This window comes from Esox lucius, chromosome 11 (genome assembly GCF_011004845.1).
Source record: "Esox lucius isolate fEsoLuc1 chromosome 11, fEsoLuc1.pri, whole genome shotgun sequence".
Lineage (NCBI taxonomy): Eukaryota > Metazoa > Chordata > Actinopteri > Esociformes > Esocidae > Esox > Esox lucius.
Genome location: NC_047579.1, coordinates 29,852,236 through 29,867,096, shown reverse-complemented (window position 1 = coordinate 29,867,096; position 14,861 = coordinate 29,852,236). Strand labels below are relative to the sequence as shown.

The following is a 14,861-nucleotide window of genomic DNA, read 5'->3' as shown; positions in this document are numbered from 1 at the left end:
TTGTAAAGGACCACTAATGGTTAGCTTACTAAAAAACTTGTAAAGCATGCCTCACATCTTACAGGACTCCGCATGCACGTACAACCACAAGATGCAGTTGGTGGTTTGACCAATGTACGTACGGTATCTTCCTTCCTTGTTTGTTCTGTTTTTGAACACCTCCATGCTTCCCCGACATGAGAGAGGTACCATAATAACAATGATTCAAAATCTTAGATGTGCTGAGCCCAGTTTTGGTCATTTCGGATACTATAGTGTCCTGTGAGTGTCTGTGCATCGCCTGCCTCAGAAGTTGCAACGGTGAGCAAACGCTATGTCACCTCTATAGTTTCCTCTGATATAAAGCGAATCACAATTAATATGTTCTCACAGCCAGTTGGATTGTTTGTCCCATCTACTTTAATCGTAAACCAAGATGTGCCTATGTTCCTCACAATGGCATCAGCCACCACATTGCTCATTACCTCTATAAGTTCATTTTGAATAACATGGCTTGTGTACGTTGAATTGCTAGGAATGGTTTTGATTACTTTGGCAAGCTCTGGGTCTTTTTGGAGAGTGTATTCAAGCATTGAAAGGAACATTCCACCCCCACCCCCCCTTCTGACATGCTATTAAATGCATCCAGCTTACCTCTCAAAGGCAACTGACTTGTTGCTCGAAATTCAATTATATCTTATGGATGAAATATAATATTTATTTCAGTTCAATTGGTCAGTGAAGGGCAATGAGGAAATCCAGAAGGTGCTTGGAAGTAGCATGTTTGTGAAATCCTTTGCTTGATTCCATGACATGTTTCCAACTGCAGTTAGGTAGCCCTGCAACCTAGGTGTTCTATTGACCTTATTCACTGCGCCTCCATCTTGAAATCCAAAACGAGGCTAGGGGGTACACTCTAAACCGGAAGTTCATTGACAGAGTGCAGCAGCGGGCGTCTGTCATCATTGCGATACCTGTGTGGACATCAAATCTTTCATGTCTTCCCGAAATAACAGTGGACTATGTCGAAAAATGGGCCAATAAGGACTGCATGATTCCCCGGGCTGTTTTGCTGAAAGGATACAGCAACTGGATCGAGGGATATGTGCACGACGTGGAAGGTAATGCACGGACGATCACAGCTTTTTTTCTGAAATCAACATTAGTTAACGTTACTTTAAAAGTTAGCTTGTTAGCTAGATAAAACAACAGGATGTGACAACATTACAAGCTGATGCTAAGCATTGTTAAGATATATTAACCACACCAGACTGACTGTTATTTTGAGTGTTAACAATAAATGATTTTACCAACAGTCAAGAGGAGCGAGACAGTCAGTGTGAAAGCTAAGTCTTTTCGTTCAATGCGAAAAAACGAGGCACCTTACAACATTCAGGTATCATGACTGTGGATAAACTGCTCAGTTTGCGGAGTGGTGCCACTGCTAGAACAAATACGCTTGCTAAACGTTCAAATGTTCATCTTGTTCGTTCATATCAATAGTTCATCTTGATCGTTCATATCAACAGTTCATCTTTCCCTGCTAGACTAAAAATAACATGTTATGTGCAGTTGATGTGATCTTTAGCCAAAAGTGTATTGGAACCATCAGTCAAAATAGCTTGTTTCCAATGTGTCACTACAAAGCAAGGCAGGGTGCTATTGTTGGTTATTAAAATTAATAAATATTAAGTATAAGTTAATTTGTTTACAGGCATGGGTTGCTCAGTTCACATAGCGATGTTACGTAGGGTTGGGGAAGGTACTATTCAGGTCTCACAGGTAACACAGATGCTAAAAACGAATCAGTAATGTTGTCTACTGGGATGCACGAACCCAGTAAAATAGATGTTACTGTTTATATGTAGTTGTGTGCATAACATGGTCTAGATTAGCAATGGTTATTATCATAAACAGGCACAGATCACGTCTTGTTTATATTTTGCTGTAAGACACGCGGCAGGATGTTAGCTGACCAGGCTAGTAAAAAGAGCAACAACTTGCTTAACGTTACCCCCGAATCAGCCCTTCGCTTGTTATAACTTAAAAAGGACCGGTTCGTGACTAATTAAGTCATGTCTATTTAGCCAGAAGGTTTAGCTAGCTATCTCTATGACAGTTAACGTAAATATGGCTAATGTTAGCATCGTAAACGAATGTTAATATCTTACCTTGAAATTAGCGACTGTGATCTCTTCTTATTTTATGAATCCATTCACGGCAAAGTAGAGGACCTTTGGGGAAACGATGGAAGGTTTGACCTGTATAGTGTTGAGATAAATGTAGTTTAAATAATGCTGATTTAATAACCATGTATTCTTGTGTTTTTGTTTTATTAAATTGTATGCTGCAGCCAGGTTAGGGAAATATGATTGAATACAATAACCATAAAAAGTTTACATTACACCAGAAAACCTTTGTCTCTCTTTCTGGTCACCTTGGATGCAAGATGAGGAGTCAGATAACGAGGTCGGAGAAGAAACTGAATCTCTTGTATAAATCAAGGTGTACTCTATTCTTTACAACTTGTTTACATTCCTTTCCAGCAATCTACCATGAAGTATTTTTACAACTGGTCTACAATAATTGATGTTTACATTTGTCATATTTCTGTTTAGGTAATGATCTTATTCTCAGTGACATTTATTGTTATTTTCACACCATAAATGGTGTGAAACGGGGGATTGTTGAGATAAATGTAGTTTAAATAATGCTGATTTAATAACCATGTATTCTTATGTTTTTGTTTTATTAAATTGTATGCTGCAGCCAGGTTAGGGAAATATGATTGAATACAATAACCATAAAAAGTTTACATTACACTCAGCCACACTCACTCAGACTTTACACCTGGCTCAGATAGAGAGACAGGATTAAAACCCCACAATTAACATACAAATGAAACTGCCTCCTATACAGCACAAAGAGACCTTCTGTCTCCAGCCCCCTGATATTCTAGTCTAGGTTAGGACAATAGAATGTAAATTACTGTAACCTGGTTAAGATTTCACACCTGTATGCAAATAACCTGTTGATCTATGACCGAGAGTGAGAGCACGTCCTTCCTCATTGGATGGCGAAAACCAAGAGATTCGTCCAACATGTCACCAGGCCAACGAAGAGCCAACAAGGATGGGTTTTACTCACGAGAGTGAAAAGTAACCGCCCCTGTGGCGGAAGTATTAAAACCAATGTTCGATCTTCTTTCGGTGCAAATATTTTGTGGAAGCTCGAGGGTTGAGCAAATATTTGACCGCTGCAGTGTATTTCATGTATTTTGACTTATCAATTCTTATTAATAAATCTTTGTGCTAAATTTCAATTTGGACCGGAGCCTCGTCCTTCTTCAGAAACTCTGATACACGTATAAATTCTTAACAATAGGATTTCTTTCTCTTTGAAGACGTATATTTGGGAACACAACAATGCGGCGGCATTGTAGGTAATGTTATGACAGAAGTCAAAGTTACTTCCGTACCCCTCAGCCTCGTTTTGGTTAAAAGGAAGTGCCGTAGGTGAATAAGGCGAATGGAGTAGATCTTAAATAATTAACAGTGAGTAATGGGTCAAAATACCCCACCCCCTGCCGCCGGGCGCTGGTGCCAGGGCGAAGTTTGGAGGGGACAATTACATAAAATGTTCTCAAGAGCAATTTTTGCTAATACTGTTTTAGTCTGCGCCATCAGTTTGCTTGCTACTGTAGCTCTGCAAATTCAGCTATTGTGTGTGAACCCTACCAACATAAAACAAATTTACTAGCCTCACGTTAGCTATGTGAATTGAGTGCCTTTCAGACAGTAGACACGAACACATGTCACCTTGCCAGCTAAGGAACACTACTTACACTGCAGTGCAAGCTTCTCTCATTGACTCAAATTAAAACAGCTGCAAAAGCTGGTTGATATTACTGTAGCTTGCTACCAAGGATCAGCTAAATGCTAGCTAACATAAAATGTGACCTTTAATTCAATGCAGCGAAAGTGAAGGCTGGTGATTGTTAGATTTATTTATTTTTTATTATATTGAGTGGTAGAAGTAAAGAAATGTCTAACATATGCTTTGTTTGACTGCCTTACTGAAAGTCCACCACCAATGACAGATTGACAGATTCCCATATACACTGTACCTGCAGGATGTGCCCCTGCTGAGGGTTGGGGGGCAGTGGATCAAACCACTGTGAGGCAAAGGGCAGGGGTGTCTAATATTTTTTTAATCTGTACTAAATCCTTGCACTTTTCTCACCCATTAGAAACTGCTGCCAATAGATGAGCTGTTCCTTTTCTTGATGGCCGATACACCAACCCCTAAGTAATCGCTGACTGCACAGAACTTAGATGTCAGACACCCTCTTCCCTCCTGCTGCAGAATGAGGTTTTCTCAACCTACAAGTCACACAGCACCTTCAAGGCCATGGTTGGCATGTCCCCTCACGGAGCCCTTACATTTGTATCTACCCTCTTTGAAGGCTCCATGAGTGACAAGGAAGTGTTTCGCCAGTCACAAATTACATCTCTTTTAAGCCCCCGAGATGGCCATTATGGTTGACAAAGGATTCCTGGTGGATGACCTGGTACCTGGGACTGTTTATCATGTAGCTTTTGTCACTCAGAGGGCTCAGATGCCAGAGGAGAATGTCTTACAGACCCAACCCATAGCTCGGCTGAGGGTGCATGTAGAAAGGATGATTAGAAGAGTCAAAGAGAACAAACTGTTTGACACCACCATCCCCCTCTCCATAACTGGGAGCATTAATCAAATATTTACTAAATGAAATGACAACTGGATACGTTTGATAGCAAGGAAACTGCATTTCCAGCTGTATTTGTGTGCATGTCGGGTTGTCAGAGGATTGACTAAACTCAAGTAACGTTATGTAGTCCATGGTTACGCCGCTGTATTGTATTCATTACGAAATCCTGCACCATGCTTGTAAAATAAACAAGACCAATGTCCTTTAATAAGTGCAGCAAAATCTGTTTGGGTCGACACTGTCTTCATCAACTTAAACTAGCATGCTGTTGTAATATGTCTGACTAATGATATAGAAGGTAGGGCGGGACTCAAGGTCAAACTACCTTTCTTGCTCGAACTTCCAACATTGATGTTTACAACAGTGTAACAGAATTTGTTTACGTTAGACAGGCTGAAAGGAAGACGGGGCAGTTTATTACAAACCCAAAACTTGTACTATTAATGCTTATTTAAAGTAACAAACAGTGAACTTACAGGTCTTTCATACATTTTTCATTATTTTATGTTTTATTTTATATTTTGTGTGAGAATAAAAAAAAAAGACAAGAACGTAACAATGAATTGCTGTTATTTATTGTATGGGACAGACACTTTACATGCATTTTGCCATATAAACATAGAAATAAAAACAGTCAATTTTTTCTCTGATGACTTTGCATACATCATTGTCCCTGTAAATCTGCTGAATCAGCAGGTCATCTTCAACCGAAATGACAAAATCACACCATGTCAAACCGGTAATGAGCATCTGACCCTGTACCTGCCAGTAATATGCATGTGATTTCTTTAGTTCCACATTGCCAGATTAAATTTTAAGGTACAGTCCACATAACTTTTTAGGTTGGGGCATTTCATTTCTATAAGCCCAAAATGAACTGACTCTGAAGGATCAAAAACAAGTCCGTCTGGAGACGCCCACAACCAGGGAGCATCAGGGTGGATTACAAATCCACAGGGGTAATGATTGACGCGTTTTATTGGGCAGTATTCCCAAATTGCATCTAGATGGTATCCCTGAAGGGGTAGAGAGGGCCATGGTGGGGCAACATGAAAGGAGTGGTCTCTCCTTGTTGCTGCTGGCTGCTGATAAGACAGTGGGCTTCCACTTTGGACCATCCTGAGGCTTGAGTTGGTGAGAAGGACGTCACCGCTGATGGCCATACTGCAGATTATTGGTTAATCAGCCGGGGGGAACTCTTTGTAGGCCTCGGTCACCTGGAGATGGACTAGTATTTTAACAATATACTTAAATACCAAGTAACTACAATTTCACATCACACGGAGTAATAACAAAAGACCAAATTGGCTATTTATTTGATATGGTATGGGAATCGGGTTCGATTCCGGGTTGCGGTCTTTTCACGGTCCCATTTAGTCTCTCTCACTCCCATTTCCTTTCGGTCAGTCTCTACTGTCCTGTTCATTAAAGGCATAAAGAGCCACACCCACCCACCCAAAATATACTTTAAAAACCATTATCCTTACATGTTACTCTATCCCGATTTACCTGAAGCACAGAGAGATCAGGTAAATCCCCGCTGAGGCCTTTGTACAGTGTGCTCCTTTGTGTAAAAACTTACGTTACTTGGAAGGTCAGGAAGCAAACAAATTTCAAATAATATTCACACATTCCAATACATCTAAAATATGTGACTTACTTGACTCCCTCTGTTGTTGCTTGAGTCTTGGGTTTAGCAGAGAGTACAACCATCCTGTCCACTGGGCCTGGCTTTATACCCTGTTGGGCATATTGGGTTTCAGCATATCCCGAAATCAGTTTGTAAATACAGATTTAATAATAATAACAACTACAACCACAATCATAATAAACATTATAATCACCAAAGTTCTAGGCTTGTGCCATTGTTGTTCTCCCTCAGTGCAGCTTAAGACAGGGGGAACTGCAGACAAATTCAGCTGACTACAATGTGCAGACTGAAACAACAATGCAACACAGTAGTTGCAAAGTGCTGCTCCCGCAATACATGAGCATCTATGATGTATTAACTCCACAGGGTTTGAATCTTTCAGGACCACCTGCAAAATAAAGTTGTCTAAGTAAATTCTCAGGCCTATCTAGGCTTGATCATTCACTGGATACTTTATGAAAGAAAAAGCATAGCAAGGAAGTAAGAGAGCATTAACCCTGTGGGGATCCAGCTAAATAAACGTACCTGCCTGGCCACTGTTTCTACTACATTTTAGTCACGCTAAACATGTATGAAGAAAACTACAGTACTGTAGGCCTAGAACTAATACTTTATTTCCATGTACAAAAATGTGCACTTCTACAGTAGTAGCTGAATATAAAACATACGTTTGTGCTTGTGTTTTATGTTCATCATCATGGACCTTAACTGAACCCCCAAGAACGTTAACACTGGGTTACAACAGCATAGTAGCGTAGCATAAGATAAAGAGACAGTAGACGTGAACAAAGTCCAGAAGGCCAGCGGGGACTGGCAGAGTAAAGTCAACAGCTATTTTCAGCCATTCAGTAGTTTATGTACAGTGTTGAGCTGAACTTAACACTGGATTGTGAAAGTCACGTAACAACAACATATCTTATCTAATGTTACCCCTATCCCTATATCTTCACCAAACACTCAAACTGTGCGCTTTCTCCGATTTCTTCAGGGACCTGTGACACTGTGCCCTGATGATTACCTCTCCTGACACCTGATCTTTATTAAATACTGAGAAAAGCAGAATCAATCAAATTATTTTGACATAGTACAACAGTTACAGCAAGTAAGTACCAGTAAAATAAGCTAGCAGCTAGCTCTAGCAAAGATGCTACCATCAAAAACAACGTAGTAATTACCCTAATAATTGTGGATATAGGATGAAATGTAAAAAAATTGAATCCTTTATTCCTCTTGGAGTTTGGAGCCATTGCACAGGAGTCGACAATCCTGTGTACGTCACCGATATTCAGACGTGGAAGGTCTTGGAGGCATCGGCTTAAAATAATGGAGGCTGAGTGATGTTTCGCCGGAAGTGGATGTGCCGATTTCTGGTCATGATGCTGTGCACAGAGCGTATTCGCAGTGTTATGTTCTTTCCAACTTAAAAACCTGATTTGGAATATTGAACACTCAAAACATTCAGTTGACATTGCTTAAATCATTGTTAAGTTGAAGTAAATTAAATAAATTATTTATCATGACTTAATGATCAAATATTTTTTTACAGTGTGTGAATCACTTCAGGGCCCAATGAAAAATGCTCAGTGAACTTCTGGCTCAGGAGATCCTTATTTAAACTGACAATATACAGTGGGGAGAACAAGTATTTGATACACTGACGATTTTGCAGGTTTTCCTACTTACAAAGCATGTAGAGGTCTGTAATGTAGAGGTTTTATCATAGGTACACTTCAACTGTGAGAGACTGAATCTAAAACAAATATCCAGAAAATCACATTGTATGATTTTTTTATAATTAATTTGCATTTTATTGCATGACATAAGTATTTGATCACCTACCAACCAGTGAGAATTCCGGCTCTCACAGACCTGTTAGTTTTTCTTTAAATTTGGTGTTATCGATCTCACACTCTCATATTGGTCACTGGAAGTGCAGTAGTGGACTCACTACTTTACATTGTAGCAAAGTGTCATTTCCTCAGTGTTGTAACATGAAAATATATAATCAAATATTTGCAAAAATGTGAGGGGTGTTAGTTTTTCTTTAAGAAGCCCTCCTGTTCTCCACTCAATACCTGTATTAACTGCACCTGTTTGAACTCGTTATCTGTATAAAAGACACCTGTCCACACACTCAATCAAACAGACTCCAACCGCGCCACAATGACCAAGACCAAGACCAAGACCAAGACCAAGACCAAGACCAAGACCAAGACCAAGACCAAGACCAGAGAGCTGTGTAAAGATATCAGGAATAAAATTGTAGACCTGCACAAAGCTGGGATGGGCTACAGGACAATAGCCAAGCAGCTTGGTGAGAAGGCAACAACTGTTGGCGCAATTATTAGAAAATGGAAGAAGTTCAAGATGACGGTCAATCTCCTTCGGTCTGGGGTTCCATGCAAGATCTCACCTCGTGGGGCATCAATGATCATGAGGAAGGTGAGGGTTGAGCCTATAACTACGCGGCAAGACCTGGTCAATGGCCTGAAGAGAGCTGGGACCACAGTCTCAAAGAAAACCATTAGTAACACACTATGCCGTCATGGATTAAAATCTTGCAGCGCACGCAAGGTCCCCCTGCTCAAGCCAGTGCATGTCCAGGCCTGTCTGAAGTTTGCCAATGACCATCTGGATGATCCAGAAGAGGAATGGGGGAACGTCATGTGGTCTAATGAGACAAAAATAGAGCTTTTTGGTCTAAACTCCATTCGCCGTGTTTGGAGGAAGAAGAAGGATGAGTACAACCCCAAGAACACCATCCCAACTGTGAAACATGGAGGTGGAAACATCATTCTTTGTGGAAGCTTTTCTGCAAAGGGGACAGGATGACTGCACTGTATTGAGGGGAGGATGGATGGAGCCATGTATCACGAGATCTTGGCCAACAACCTCCTTCCCTCAGTAAGAGCAAATTGAAGATGGGTCGTGGCTGGGTCTTCCAGCATGACAACGACACGAAACACACAGCCAGGGCAACTAAGAAGTGGCTCCCTATGAAGCATCTCAAGGTCCTGGAGTGGCCTAGCCAGTCTCCAGACCTGAACCCAATAGAAAATCTTTGGAGGGAGCTGAAAGTCCTGAAGGATCTGGAGAAGGTCTGTATGGAAGAGTGGGCCAAAATCCCTGCTGCAGTGTGTGCAAACCTGATCAAGAACTACAGGAAACGTATGATCTCTGTAATTGCAAACAAAGGTTTCTGTACCAAATATTAACTTCTGCTTTTCTGATGTATCAAATACTTATGTCATGCAATAAAATGCAAATTAATTACTTAAAAATCATACAATGTGATTTTCTGGATTTTTGTTTTAGATTCCATCACTCACAGTACAAGAGTACCTAAGATAAAAATGATAGACTTCTGCATGCTTTGTAAGTGGGAAAACCTGCAAAATCGGCAGTGTATCAAAAACTTGTTCTCCTCACTGTATGTCCCAGTTCTGGGGACCATGCTGAATTACTGCCTGCCATGCAATTATACAGTGGTTAGGTTCTGGCTGACTTTAGTGTAGCCGCAGCTGTGCCACTGCAGCTCCGGAAATCCCAAACTAATGTGGGCCGGAGAGAAGTGGCGGATGTGTGCCAGATCTGGCCCAAATATTTTTGGATGTCAGGGTAGGCCCTATACTCGTTATTTTCTCGCCGCATGAGAGCTTTTCAATTGAACAAAATCCAACGTCCACCTTTTAATCAATAATATTAGGCATATCTGAGGAACTTGACCTCAGCTGCGGGAGACCATCAATCTATGATTACGCACAATTATTTGGAATATTTACTTCATTCAGATGTGCGAGAATATGCGACTTGAGTGCTTTGGAGTCCTATGTAGGCTATCTGCGAGAGAGACGTTTCCACATTACTGACGGAGAAAGGGAAGGAACGACTGATCTTTTTCCACGCGTAAGGACATGAGTCGGGATAGAGACCTTTGATCAGATACAGTGTTTTCTTCACAGACTTGCGATATCTGCATTAAGAGTCGACATGGAATGGAATTTCTTAACCTCCTGCATTAAAACCGCGTCGGTATTTCAACACAATCTCTCTAGCCATAAAAACCGCCAATATTTAGCATGACCTCACAAAAGAAGTTTCTCAATTTCAAATAGCTTACTACCATTTCAAAAGGACTGCGCAGCACGAATTCGAGTAGCCTAGCCTGTATGTTATTGTGGTTAACGTGGTAGAGACGTTGCTTATCATGGAAAACTGGGTGAGTCGTTACGCGCCTCAACGAAACATTGTCTTAAAATGAGGCGAGGTCGCGTCTCTGTTATTTATTTTTGATGCATATCTTTTTAATTCCACGAGAATAGACCTAAGATATCAGCGATACTTCGCCACTGTTTTTTGTCATTTTTAACCGGGAGGATTTTCCCAATTTTATTTGCAGTGGTTGTCTCGAAGATAGCAGGTTATTAATTTTTAATCTTTATGCATCCGCACGAAGAAGGAACAAGAAAGGAGAAACGACGGATAACCAGAGGGGAGGAATGAGACTGAGTGAAAAGAGAGACAAGGAAGAATGAATGAGATAGACTGAGCAACGAAGGAAGGAGAGTAATCAAGGTAGGACACGAATCAAGGCATTTTAATGTCTATCCTTCGTAACCTATTTGGGTCTACAGGATGCTACACTCACTTTACGTTACCATGGAATAGGACTCCCACCATGGTCTTTTTAATTTATAGATATTTTATGCATAATTGAACAGCTGGAGTACATGTTTACGATGCGTCAATATCAGACGCTTCATCTTTAAAACGTGTGGTTTGCGTGTGTGTGTTTGTGTGCTTCTAGGCTCGTGTTTGGCAAAAGGGACATTATAAGGTCATTTATATTGGACAAATGTCTAAAGTGCAACGTGCAATGCATTAATTCAATTGACCCTTGTTAAAGTTAATTAATGTTAAGAGCCTCTGCCTGCTAGGCTACATAATAATGTCCCAGAAATTGAAAACGATGTCTTGGCTATAATCCACTTTTGATTTTACAACCTCATAATAAATGTAGGCTACATTGTAAACAATGCTTTTGATATTTATGGTTATGCGCAAAACCACAGAAACGACCGATTCTTATTTGATTTGAATTTGTCTGACCGTGCCCCAGACTGGTCATGTACCAGGAGTTGTACCATTCACGGGCATGACGTGCACGCAGATGACATGGGAAAAATAGTGAGCCAGTTTCCTCAACACTGAATGTGAATAAATGAGTGAGAGATGAACTGTCACGATAAGCTTGCCTGGACGAATTGCCTGGCTTAGAGCACAGGGGGTTCACATAATTTACACGGCAATATCAGACGACTGCCCAGGTCCTTTTCAACCACCCATGAGGAAAAAAGAAGCCGGTGTGCAAGAAAAATGCGATGAAGAGAGGAGGCAGCTTTAAGCGTTGTGATGTACACCTCCCTCCGTCTATTTCCCTTCATCCAGCAGTAGCAGCAGCACAGTAGCAGGATGTCTTACGGAGATACAGTGCACCGTTAATCATTAGGGGGCTCATTGCGTGTTATACAAGAAAAGCCGCATTAGAGCGATGGAGAGCTCAAAAGTGAACTACTCGTCCGTCCCCAAAGTGTGGGACTAAAGCGTTAATCCTCAAACTCGTTAAACCATAACCCAGCCTATAAACTATACACTGCATATTCTTTCAGTTTCATACTAACATATTCACTACTGAAATAGGCCTGTAATTTCTCTGATCTTTTTAGAGCAAGGGCATGAGAATTCAATGGTAGCCTATAACACCATAAGCATATTATATTCGGTCTCTCTATTTTTTCGGAAAAGGGAACCCCTTTTGAAGGTACTTTTAGATTTTCTACCAATGACTATCAGTTTCTTGTAGGCTAGCTAAGTTATTAAATACCAGAGTTAGTTTTAGAATTATGTTTTGTTTGCCTCTCCACAAATAAGTAGTGATATTAAAAGATTATAATAACTGGCAGTTATTTTGACCATTGCTGTACGGCCAAAGGCTCTATCAGTACCTTCAAGAAGCATCCTTCTAGAATTGGTCGACAGTCAAGCATTCTCTTCTCTCCTGGAAGACAAAACAGAAGGATTTATGTTTCTGGCTCATGTCACATAACCATCAGAAAAACTATTATTGTCTTTCAATTGGACAACTAATACTCCGGGCTAGATATATATCACATAATGTAATCCGAATTTTACATGGTGATCAAGATAGAAACCATTTGAATGCGTTGCCTATTCTTTAAAGAATGTCATCAATTTTAAACCTAAATCTAAACTGGCAGTACAGATCAATCAGCACCTCAAAAAAAAAAAACCTGCACCTGAACAGTATAATTCCCTGTGCTGTTGCCCTTGGTAACCATCTGTCACACAAAGAATTTACAGGACTATGATAGCCACAACAAGAGACCACCTACCTGTTAATTGCAAATTAAATAGCTCTATAAATTGCTCAGTCTAGCTACTCCAAAAATTGTCTCCATACAGTACATCTAAATAGATTAATATAATATTTCCGAGTGAATATATAGGATATAACGGATCTCAGTTGGTACCTACGACCCTTTCCATATCTCCCTAGCATTATCCACCCTGTTCAGCATATTCATTGGATTGTTTCACTTAACTACCCATATGGCTGACTGAATGTATAAGTTAATAAAAAGTTTACCTTTACTAATCATGTGGTCAACCAAACGGATAAGTTAATACAAAGTATGTCAAAAGGTACACTACTGATTTTGCACGCTAACGGCCCAGGATATTACCCAGTACCCTGTCGGGCACCTACTGCATCTTCAGTCCACTTTGAACTGATGCTAATAGTTGTATAGGGTTGTGTAACAACTGTAATGTTCAATCAATGTTAATTAGCCTTTTTATATTGAAAAAAAAAACTAAAGGCTATAACACTACATAATGATCCATAAATGAAGCAAAGGCGTCTATTTGAGTTAGTAACCTAAACTGAGTATACATCAGCACACTCTGGTCCCTTCTCTTGGATTAGGTTGAGGTGTTCACTGATGAATACATCCATTTTTTATAGTGTTAAGTGCAGTGCCGCTGTACGCCATTGTCTCATATGATGTTATATAGGCAGTGGCCAGTAATATTTTATACCTTTTCTTTAAAATAATGTCACATGCAAGTATTTTTCTTTCATCTGACCTAGAAACTATTGTGTGCTTTATATTACATGGCTCTGTTCGTTCTTTTTCTGTCGCCACTTTTCTGTCTCTGTTTGTCTGTGTCTGTTGGGATCTCTCTCTCTCTCTCTGTTTGTCTGGCTGTCTATGTCTCTGTCCTGCTCTATCATCTTCTCTCCCATTGGTCAGGGTGTTTACCTGCTGTTGACAGCTCAGTCCTCGCTGGTTATTTACCAGCCGTGTAGTGTGATAAGGTTTGTTCAGACACAGAAATCCATTATGATTCTAATGACAGTTATTGTGGGGGATTGTAGGGGGAGTCGATGGGCAACTTTGTATTTATTTCAGCTGGTAAAAAGCACGGACATACAAGGACGGTAGTAACAGCTGTTGACGGAAGTCATTATCGTGTTTAAATGCACCCTAAAAAATATTGTGTTTTTTAAAAATCTTTCAAAGCATTTTTTTGGGGGTTTCCATCATGATGAAGTTTGTGAATGTTTATGAATAATTGCACAGATGGGGGGTTGTAGATTTGTCCCCAATGGTCAACAAGCAGAAACTGTCCACGTTGTTGTGTGAGGGCACAAAGGCGATGGTACGGAGCGTCTCTGTCGGGGCCATTCCCAGACTTGGGCTCAGTCAGGGCCTTTGTGCGGTGGAGTGCTGCAGGGGGATATGTGTCTGTGAATGCAGTAGCCTGGAACCGCCGCCTCCCAGCACCAGCACCTTTATGTGAACCAGTCACACAAGGTCTACTACATCCTACACAAGCTGCTACACCTGGAACATGGCAAGGCCCCCCGACCCAGTGTTCGGTGTCTGTGTGTAAGACTGGGAAATGGTCCGATTCAACAAGTGGACAACACAAACAGGGAAAATCAATGAGGAGTACTCTTTCATAAATGGAGTGGGCTGTTGAATTAGCCTGATGGGTCCATGTTGGAACACAGTGGATTGTTTGCCCTCCGTATTTGGGTTGTGTCTATCGACTGTGAAGGGGCTTGGTTTACAGCTGTGAAAAGACAAAGGCCCAATCAATGGACCACTCAGCCAACCAAGCAACTCATTTGGATTTGCCTAGGTTTACAGTAGTGTGTGTTTGCGTGTGCGTGTGTGTGTATGTAAAAGTGAGAACTGGTGTTAACTAGCTCCATTGCTGTAGTGTTGTAGGAAATTCCGCCAGTCCAAACAATCACCCTGCAACCCACAGATACTAATTGCCCTTTACATGCCTGATTATTCCATTCACAGGGGGGAAAAGGTTTTAATTTAGCCAGTCTCATTTACAGTGGCTCTAGCCAGCGTCTTAATAATTGTTATGGTATATCCTGCA

At 40.7% G+C, this 14,861-nt stretch overlaps 1 protein-coding gene and 1 long non-coding RNA gene across 4 annotated transcripts in view; one reads left to right on the top strand and one right to left on the bottom strand.

The window, feature by feature from the left end:
• Positions 1-5,374: 5,374 nt before the first annotated feature.
• On the bottom strand, positions 5,375-10,250 carry LOC109616344. Its single transcript, XR_002197449.2, has 5 exons — positions 10,163-10,250; positions 7,556-7,759; positions 6,574-6,768; positions 6,390-6,469; positions 5,375-5,946 (listed from the first exon to the last, which is right to left on the bottom strand). It is a non-coding gene; the product is annotated as an uncharacterized LOC109616344 (long non-coding RNA).
• adgrl1a (adhesion G protein-coupled receptor L1a) overlaps positions 9,945-14,861 on the top strand; it is a 184,162-nt gene continuing 179,245 nt past the window's right edge. The window contains exons 1-2 of one of the 3 annotated variants that reach the window (XM_013135861.4): positions 9,946-10,599; positions 10,837-10,955. The gene's annotated coding sequence lies outside the window, so the exon portion shown is untranslated. Of the gene's footprint in view, positions 10,956-14,861 lie in introns of all 3 variants that reach the window. The other 2 variants (XM_020051045.3, XM_013135862.4) reach the window with 2 other exon arrangements.